General features: G+C 40.2%; 1 long non-coding RNA gene across 1 annotated transcript; it reads left to right on the plus strand.

Annotated features, from left to right (window-relative positions):
- The first annotated feature begins 7,008 nt into the window (after positions 1-7,008).
- Positions 7,009-9,058, plus strand: LOC146669461 (uncharacterized). Its single transcript, XR_014911857.1, has 3 exons — positions 7,009-7,143; positions 8,052-8,138; positions 8,509-9,058. It is a non-coding gene; the product is annotated as an uncharacterized LOC146669461 (long non-coding RNA).
- The last annotated feature ends 296 nt before the right edge of the window (positions 9,059-9,354 follow it).

The raw sequence follows: 9,354 nt of genomic DNA on the forward strand, positions 1-9,354 counted from the left end.
TCCCACTAGGTGGCGCTCTAACCATTACTGACAATTGGCATAACAAACATTTCCGAGCTCGAGTCTCATCACGCCTGCGACCTTTGGGACATATTGGACATTTTGATTTTGAGTGACAGCAGATTACTGCTTTTTGGCGAGTGACTGAAACTCCACATGCCGCCATGACCACCCCGTTTCCCTGAACGTAAAAACCTTCGCAATTTAACATCACAAAGGTCTTTAGATTCCACACACTGGAGATTGGTTCAATATGATGAAATCCCTTGGAGGAGTTCGTCAAAGAACGGTGCCTGGAAAGAGGGGAAAATGTCACAAAAATTACACATTAATTTTAAAATGGCTGACTTCCTGTTGGATTTGGGATATTGCTCCAAGAGACTTTTTTGTAAATCTTGATATCTCCTATAAGCTTACCAGGTTTCAGACTCATACATAAAACACAGAGCTGGGGCTGATGTTTTGAAATTTTGTAGGGGGCGCTGTGGAGCCATTTTGCGCTATTCAATGAAAATGATCACATAACAACAAAGCCTTAAGCACAATGGAGGTGTGCGCCAAATTTCAAGCCTCTATAAACTTGCCAAGCCCCTCAAAAGCCACTTCATTTTTCATGGTGAACAGCGTTGCCACCAGGGTGCGCCGTTCAGTTTAAAGTCACAATTTTTGCACTAAAGCATCATCAAGGACTGATGGTGATATTCACCGCTTTTGAGGTGGCCACTATGAACCTGTGAAAATCAGTACAACAAAGTGTAAGACATGACATTTCCTGTTGCCACTAGGTGGCGCTCTTCATATTCCTGACAATGGGCACATCAATCTGTTCAGGGCGGGTGTGACATCATGCCTGTAAAGTCTGGTACTGATCAGACTGGATTTCATGGAGTTATACTAATTTGTTTCTTCATGGCGAGATATCAAAGTTCGCCATGCTGCTGAGGTCACACCCTTTCGTGAAAAGCCACAGTTTTCACTGTACCCCAAGACCAACTCCTTAAGGCTTTCCTGGAGAAATTTGAGGCTGCAGATGTCACCCATCACTATACTGTACCCCAAAGTGTAAAACATGACATTTCCTGTTCCCACTAGGTGGCGCTGTCCTTGATGTCAAATATGGCAGTTGAAATATGTTCAGGGGTGGAGCCTTATCATATGTGTTCACTTTGGTCAAGCTCAGAAGATGTATGACAAAATGAGAGGCAATAAGATTTTCATGGCGAGTCATCGAAATTCGCCGTGGCGCCACGGCCTCATGGTATTGTGAAAACTCAAAAGCTCCGCAATTTAACATGGCACAAGGGTGTAGTTGGCACTGACCAAATATGAAGGTTATGAAATCAAACCCCAAGGAGGAGTTCGTTAAAGTTCGAGGCATGGAAACGGTAAAATCAGAGCCAAAATGTCACCTTCAATCCAAAATGGCGGACTTCCTGTTGGGTTTAGGACATTGCCATAATAGACTTTTTTGTTCGACTCTGAACGTTATATAGGTGTACCGACTTTCAAACATGTAGGTCATACCCATATCGGGGGCTCGCGTTTTTCATTTTTCTAGGTGGCGCTACTGAGCTAATTTTCCCTGGCCATGTCTGAGAACATTAAAATACGTAAATTTTCACCAGACCTGACGTGTGTGCAAAATTTCATGAGTTTTCGAGCATGTTTAGGCCCTCAAACGGCCAATTCATTTGCCGAAATAATAATAATAATAATAATAATAATAATAATAATAATAAACAGAGCAATTACAATAGGGCCTTCGCACTATCAGTGCTCGGGCCCTAATAATAATAATAATAATAATAATAATAATAAACAGAGCAATTACAATAGGGCCTTCGCACTGTCAGTGCTCGGGCCCTAATAATAATAAACAGAGCAATTACAATAGGGCCTTCGCACTGTCAGTGCTCGGGCCCTAATTAAAGCTGCAAGCAGCGTTATGAGGGCCCTCGCACCCCCGGCGCGTCGAGCCACGCCCAACACCTAAAACCAGCACCTCCGATCTGATGTCACATTGATGGAATTCATGCATTTAACCACCAGCTAACATTTCAACTCATTCATTCGTGATTAGTTAGTCATTCCACTAGGTGGCGCTCTAACCATTATGTACAAATGGCATAACAAACATTTCCGAGCTCGAGTCTCATCACGCCTATGAGCTTTGGGAGAGATTGGACATTGTGTTTTAGAGTGACAGCAGATTAGTGCTTTTTGGCGAGTGACTGACACTCTACGTGCCGCCATGACCACCCCGTTTCCCTGAATGTAAAAAGCTTCGCAATTTAACATCACAAAGGTCTTTAGATTCCACACACAGGAGATTGCATCAATCTGATGAAATCCCTTGGAGGAGTACGTCAAAGCACGGTGCCTGAAAAGAGGGGAAAATGTTGCCAAAATTGCACATTAATTTTAAAATGGCTGACTTCCTGTTGGATTTGGGATATTGCTCCAAGAGACTTTTTTGTACATCTTGATATCTCCTATAAGCCTACCAGGTTTCAGATTCATATATAAAACACAGAGCTGGGGCTGTGGTTTTGAAATTTTGTAGGGGCGCTGTGGAGCCATTTTGGGATATTCAATGAAAATGATCACATGACAACAAAGCCTTCATCACATTGGAGGTGTGTGCCAAATTTCAAGCCTCTATAAACTTGCCAAGACCCTCAAAAGCCACTTCATCTTTCATGGTGAACAGCGTTGCCACCAGGGTGCGCCGTTCAGTTTAAAGTCACAATTTTTGCACTGAAACATCACGAGGGACTGATGTTGATATTCACCGCTTTTGAGGTGGCCACGATGAACCTGTGAAAATCAGTACAACAAAGTGTAAGCCATGACATTTCCTGTTCCCACTAGGTGGCGCTGTCCGTATTTCCGACAATGGGCACATCAATCTGTTCAGGGTGGATCTGACATCATGCCTGTAAAGTCTGGTACTGATCAGACTGGATTTCATTGAGTTATACTAATTTGTTTCTTCATGGCGTGACATCAAAGTTCGCCATGCTGCTGGGGTCACACCCTTTCGCGAAAAGTCACAGTTTTCACTGTAACCCAAGACCAACTCCTTAAGGCTTTCCTGGAGAAATTTGAGGCTGCAGATGTCACCCATCACTATACTGTACCCCAAAGTGTAAAACATGACATTTCCTGTTCCCACTAGGTGGCGCTATCCCTGGTGTCAAATATGGCAGTTGAAATATGTTCAGGGGTGGAGCCTTATCATATGTGTTCACTTTGGTCAAGGACAGAAAATCTAAGACAAAATGAGAGGCAATAAGATTTTCATGGCGAGTCATCGAAATTCGCCATGGCGCCACGGCCTCATGGTATTGTGAAAACTCAAAAGCTCCGCAATTTAACATGGCATAAGGGTGTAGTTGGCACTGACCAAATATGAAGGTTATGAAATCAAACCCCAAGGAGGAGTTCGTCAAAGTTCGAGGCATGGAAATGGTAAAATCAGAGCCAAAATGTCACCTTCAATCCAAAATGGCGGACTTCCTGTTGGGTTTATTACATTGCCATAATAGACTTTTTTGTTCGACTCTGAACATTATATAGGTGTACCGACTTTCAAACATGTAGGTCATACCCATACCGGGGGCTCGCGTTTTTCATTTTTCTAGGTGGCGCTACTGAGCTAATTTTCCCTGGCCATGTCTGAGAACATTAAAATACGTAAATTTTCACCAGACCTGACGCGTGTGCAAAATTTCATGAGTTTTCGAGCATGTTTAGGCTCTCAAACGGCCAATTCATTTGCCGAAATAATAATAATAATAATAATAATAATAAACAGAGCAATTACAATAGGGCCTTCGCACTGTCAGTGCTCGGGCCCTAATAATAATAAACAGAGCAATTACAATAGGGCCTTCGCACTGTCAGTGCTCGGGCCCTAATTAAAGCTGCAAGCAGCGTTATGAGGGCCCTCGCACCCCCCGCGCATCGAGCCACGCCCAACACCTAAAACCAGACATCAGCATCTGATGTCACATTGATGGAATTCATGCATTTAACCACCAGCTAACATTTCATCTCATGCAATCATATTTATAGTTGTCCCACTAGGTGGCGCTCAAACCATAACTGACAAACTGCATAACAAACATTTCCGAGGTTGAGTTTCATCACGCCTGTGACCTTTGGGAGAAATTGGACAGTGTGTTTATGAGTGACAGCAGATTACTGCTTTTTGTTTATTGATTGATAGCCCACGTGCTGCCATCATCACCCTATTTTTTAAAAGTAAAAAGCTTTGCAATATAACACCGCAAAGTTTTTGTATTCCAGACGCCAAAGATCATGTCAATATGATGAAATCCCTTGGTGGAGACCTTAAATAGGGAATGGTGTACCTGAAATTACATGTTGAATTGAAAATGCGGACTTGTATCCAGCTGTTGTTGTGCTCTGGCATCCAAAAACTTAAATTATAGTAGCAGTATCAATTGAACTGAATAAATTGTCTTTTTGACTTTGTTATTATTCCAAATATTTTGTAATTTCAGTATGCCTGCTTGAATCAGGGGTGAGCTCTCTATATAGAATCAGAATCAGAATCAGAATCAGAAAGGGTTTTATTGCCAAATGTTGAGCAGGTTTACAACATTAGGAAATTGCTGCGGTGCTTCAGTGCAAACATACTGTCATAAATTGCGATTAAGTAGACATGAAAAAATAAAAGTAAGAATAAGAATTAAAAGTGCTACGTAGAAAGATATATGCATGAGATATACATGAGATATATATATGAGAATAAGAATTAAAAGTGCTACGTAGAAAGATATATACATGAGTGCAGGTGGTGATCAGTGCCAAACATGGAATGATGCAGTGAACACAGCGTAGGGTCATGAGTTAGTGGTGGGAACAGTCGTACGTTTATTGTTCATGCGTCCAACAGCAGAGGGGAAGAAACTGTTCTTATGGCGAGAGGTTCTGGTGCGAATGGACCAGAGCCTCCTGCCTGAGGGGAGCAGGTCAAACAGACTGTATCCGGGGTGAGAAGGGTCAGCTGAGATCCGAGCTGCACACCGCAGTGTCCTGGAGGTGTACAGGTCCTGCAAAGATGGGAGTCTGCAGCCAATCACCTTCTCAGCAGAGCGCACAACACGCTGCAGTCTCTGGATATACTGGACTGTAGCGGAGATGACAAAGTTTACTGTGACTTCAGCAGCGAACAGGCGCACCGAGGGCTCTCGCGCTTACTTTTCGCATATAGAATTCTGAAAAACCATCGGTGCAAATTATAAGTCTGTATCATAATGTCTGGTGTTTTTGTGTTTGTTGGTTTGTTTTTATATTGTTTTATTTTGCGGGTTGGTTATTATATTGCTTCAGCCAGCCAGAGAATCCCTTTCTGCCCTGCCCTCTCCTCCCTGTGCCACAAGCAGCAGGCACACCTCACAAACGGAGGGCGCCCTTACTCCCAGCAAATGGGTGATAGAACACCGATCAGTGCCTATGCCATTCCTAATATGCGCTGGCATGACGTCGGAGCAGCATGACTACAAGTGATTTTTAAAAAATTTTTTTTTTGCCGATGCTTGTGATGATGCCCCGGGAAAGTGGCCATGTTCCCCGTATTGAAAAACTGCTACTATTAATTTGTTTATATAACCTGATAAGACATTACAGAAAGGTCACACAAGCATTGTTTGGTGGACAACAGCTTCCCTTTGTGTGTGTTTGTGTGTGCATAAATTTTTGGTTTTGTTTTGTTTTCTCCCACAATCTGTCATTGCTGTATTTTAGTTTAGCAGATTCAGTCTGATTAACTCACAGACAAACACAGAGATCCCATAGTAAAATCCACGGGTAATTTTTCTGGCAGCTCTTAGCCATGCACTGATGTGTAATTCTTTGTTTTTATGTGTGAGGACGGGGGGGGGGGGGGGGGGGGGGGGAGAAGCTGTTAAAACTGTCTATTGAGAAGGTCAAGATGTGGACTACAGATGTGGAAATTAGTGCCCTGCCGATTAAAGCTTTTAACTACTAAAGGGGAAAAAAGGTCTTGACTACTGTTTGTTGTGTTTCCAGACTGTTTTTAATTAAAACATGAAAGCAACTTTGCTGTCCATTTTGACAGCTTCTTTTAGTTTGACTGCAAGTATCCTCTGTAGTTGAATGAAGTTTACCCTGACATGCCCTGGCATGCCCGAGACTCTGGAATAATCTTCATTGATTGTGTTTTTTAAATTATGTTGACATATTGTATTTCTCATACATATTGACATATTGGCATATATCACGGCTAATTCATGTAATTAGAGCTCATCCAGATATTGGCTTCATTTTTATATAATAGGAAGAAATTGAGTAATGCTGCTTAATTGTTGTAATAATTATTGGTTATTTTGTTTAAAGCCAACAACAAACAACCAGTGATGTAGAAAAGTATAACCCCTCACCTTTCCCCCTTTGTTTTTGTTTTGTTCAGATGTGACAGAGGCCACCACTCAGACAGACGAAGACTTGTGACAGATGTTTTATAATAATGCTAAGTTTTCTTAGATTAATATATTTTTTCACATTTGACCCAAAGTGGCATGTTTTAGGTCACTTTGGGTAATTTTTAATTCAGAAATAGGTGTGGTGAGACAGTTAGTGGTAGAGACTATCAATGGCTGTCTTTTGTTTTCATGTGTGAAGGGGAAGCGGGGGGCAAACTTGAGGTCACACTGTTGAAATGAATAAGTTGTAAGGCTGTGAAACGAAGGTGAGACTGAGTCTGAGACAAAAGATTGAATTGTGTCTTTTGGCAAAGCCAAGGGTGTGGACAACAGCTATGAAAATTAGTGTACTGCTGAATAAAGGTTTTAACTAGTCAAGGGGAAAAAGGTGTTGAGTACTGTTTATTGCATTGTAACTTCACTGGTTACTTTGTGACAGTCCCTCCCCTGTTGGCTTCTGTGATTGGATCATTTGAAGTTTTTTGAATGTCCCTCATGATTTCAATAAATACCTGTGCCACTGGTTTTTAAGCCACTTTGCTTTTAGCAAACGAGAAGAGGAGAGCTTTGGATTTTAACATTCTGAGGATTCGAGGACATTATTTTAGACCACTATAACAAACATCACAAGAGATTATTTTTGAAAAACCCTGCCCTTGTGCAATTCTTGGTAAGTTTTATTTGTTGTAAATTGAATTTTTTTTTTATTTTTGGTGTAAAACCACATTTTAAATTTCAGTAACAGAATTTATTTTGTATTTAAGTTATTTTTTTATTGTTTGTGGGAGGGGTACCGGTGAAAAGTCTTTGGTTTGGTTTTCTGTTTTAGTGAATTTGGGCCATTAAGCCATTTTGTGGTCTTTTTTGAAAGACTGAAATCTGTGAAAGCTAGGCCGGGTAATTAGCCACTGATTTCTTATTACAAGTAAAGCACAACATGAATGTAATGAAATACATGAAGTGTGGAACTTTTTGGCTGGTTTATGTGTGTTTAGCAGATTTTAAGCAGTTTAGTAACTGCTATTTCAATCATGCTTGTTTCTGCTGTCTTTGGTAGTTTTAGAAATGGTTTATATGACCATTTAGCTAAAATTATAAGGCTTCTGTGGACACTATGTGATATTTGCATGAAAGGTGAGATACATGGAGGTTTTTACATAACTCTTGAGCCACAGTACTGGTGGCTATAGAGCGTAAGAGGATAATTGTAATTTTTCACATAGCTGTGATTTGTTGTGCGTTCAATCCTTTTCTTTAAGCAAATTTGAGCAGCAGACAGCAAGAGTTGGTGAGCATTATCTTAATGTCATACATTGACTAATTTACACCTTCATTCTGGATGTGTAAAGCGCTTTGGGGTCCTTAGGGACTAGTAAAGTGCTATACAAATACAGGCCATTTACCATTTATATATATGTTTTGTGTTTTTTGAATGAATGTAATTGCATTACTGATCATTATTGTGAACTAACTACATGTTTATGTGTAAGTAAAGTCTCTTTGATGCTCTCATGTTTGTATATTGTTTGAATGTTGTGTAAAATGTAACTAATTAACCTCATACTTTATCATAAATAGAGAATGGCATATGCTTCCCCAACGAAGTTTGCTGGGATTAATGATCCTGAAGTTGAATCATTGCGTCAAGAATTTCAACTATCAACTGTAAGTAACAAATATTTCTTAAATTTTATTTATAGTGTAGAAAAATTTGTTTTTACGCTACATTACCTGTTACAGAGCTGGGCAGGATGCTGTGTTTAGTGTTTCTTGTGTTTGTTTGTTTGTTTGTTTGTTTGTTTGTTTGCTCTTTCATATAAGTCACTGTTAACCCTTGTGCCATACTGGGGCCTTTTTGGGTCCCCAGGGTGATCAACGTAAGTTTTTTAAAGGATGGCACAAGGTTAAGCTGAGACTTTTATACAGCTGTTGTTGTGATCTGGCACTACAAACATTACATTGTAGCGGCAGCATAGATTGAAGCGAATAACTGTTTTCTAATTTTGTTATGATCCAAAATATTTTGTAATTTCAGTATGCCTGCTTGGACCCAGGGGTCAGCAGAGAGGATCTATATACAAGGTGCTTGCAACTTCATGCCAAGGCAATGGACCTCTTGGTTCGGCAGGTGCGGCTCAGGCGTGCAGCCGAAAGAAAGATTTCTGTTTTAAAAGAACAGCTGGATGCTGAAAAAGAAATGCTGAATAACACTGCCCAGGAGCTGGATGCATTGCAAGCTTCGATTACATTCGCACGTGATGGTAAGTCTTAATGTATTGTTTGGATGGTATAAACAGTGAATGTTGGCTTCAGTGTCTTATTTTAAGAAATGGGACTTAGAAAAAATACTCTATGAATTACTATTGAACGACTGTCTACATACAAATAAACATGAATGCGAATTATTTATTTTAGTTTATGATAAATCATTTGGAGAAAATATTAAATCCATGATTAGTATCATGTTTTGTTTTCTTCATTTGTGATTTTATAAGGATTAGATATATGCAAATGTCTGTTTTACCCATGTATATTTGTTAAAGTTGTTTATAAATACTAACTGTCAAAAAATATTATTTGTTTTTGTTTTGTTCAGATGTGACAGAGGCCACCACTCAGACAGACGAAGACTTGTGACAGATGTTTTATAATAATGCTAAGTTTTCTTAGATTAATATATTTTTTCACATTTGACCCAAAGTGGCATGTTTTAGGTCACTTTGGGTAATTTTTAATTCAGAAATAGGTGTGGTGAGACAGTTAGTGGTAGAGACTATCAATGGCTGTCTTTTGTTTTCATGTGTGAAGGGGAAGCGGGGGGGGGGGGGGGGGGGGGGGGGGGGCAAACTTGAGGTCACACTGTTGAAATGAATAAGTTGTA

The sequence above is a fragment of the Rhamphochromis longiceps genome, linkage group LG5, assembly GCF_057381845.1.
Source record: "Rhamphochromis longiceps isolate RC_006_pf linkage group LG5, R_longiceps_female_GT1.1, whole genome shotgun sequence".
NCBI lineage: Eukaryota > Metazoa > Chordata > Actinopteri > Cichliformes > Cichlidae > Rhamphochromis > Rhamphochromis longiceps.